The 1031-nt window shown below is 28.0% G+C and overlaps 1 protein-coding gene across 2 annotated transcripts in view; it reads right to left on the bottom strand.

Annotated features, from left to right (window-relative positions):
• LOC107622896 (plant cysteine oxidase 2) overlaps positions 1-1031 on the bottom strand; it is a 7348-nt gene that overhangs the window by 2517 nt on the left and 3800 nt on the right. The gene's annotated exons all lie outside the window — the stretch shown is intronic.

The following is a 1031-nucleotide window of genomic DNA, read 5'->3' as shown; positions in this document are numbered from 1 at the left end:
GTTCCCCCCATTATAGCACAATTTCTAAAGCATAAACATGTTAGCCAGCTTAACCTTTCAATAATATCTCGAGTAAAGTACCAACCCGATCCAGGTCCTTTTTCCCGAATGACAACGCAGCTCCTGTCATTGATCTCCATGAGACAACGCAACCCTTTTGTCCAAGCCACCGTCATCTGTTAACGGAAGTTGCTGACATGTCATGTTAACATGTTGAATTGGACATTAAGTGCCAACATAGAATGGACAGGGACTTATTTGTTCTTAAACCCAAACTGGTCAGGGACTTATTTGTCCATACTCATTCAAACAAAACGACGTTGTTTTGACATCAAATTGGTCAGGAGATTATTTGTCAAAGACCTACTTGTCCTAAAAAAAAATACAATATTTTTTTAAATTAAAATTTTATTGTTATACAATTAATAAATTAGTAATATAATTTAAAAAATAGCCTTGTAATATATTACTATTATTATGGAAATATATTTAGAATTTAGAGTCTCTTGTACTCTTTTGTAATAGTTACATAATAATAATCAAGTATAATACACATAAGAATACAAAATACACATTAAAATGAGTTAAACTACACATGTATTTATTTACAAATAGTATTTTTGAATAAATAATTAATACATTATTAGACATTAAACAAGTGCATTGTTAATGTTCAAAACACAATAATTTTTTGGGTTTAGCTAACATAAGGGCACATGATAAGATTACTAGTAATAGAAGTTTTTAAATATTTTCTTGTAATAAATACAAAACAACTGTATTGAAAATTTAAACTTTTTATATTTTCAATAAAGACTTTCTTAATTTGTAATTTTAACATGTTCTCTTAGAGTACAAAATAGGTAAACGGTTAAACATTAATTCTTTTTCTATTTTTTATGTGAAAACATTCAAACCTACTCAAAAGAACTGCCAAAATTACAAGATAAGGAGCCATTAAGAGTAACATCAAGTCAACAACATTGACTAGTACATGTTGTAAAAAAGCTAGCCAATTATTAACAATATTA

This window comes from Arachis ipaensis, chromosome B10, assembly GCF_000816755.2.
Source record: "Arachis ipaensis cultivar K30076 chromosome B10, Araip1.1, whole genome shotgun sequence".
In the NCBI taxonomy this organism is placed as follows: domain Eukaryota; kingdom Viridiplantae; phylum Streptophyta; class Magnoliopsida; order Fabales; family Fabaceae; genus Arachis; species Arachis ipaensis.
The sequence above is the reverse complement of the archived record's forward strand: the minus strand, read 5'-3'. Positions and strand labels throughout refer to the sequence as shown.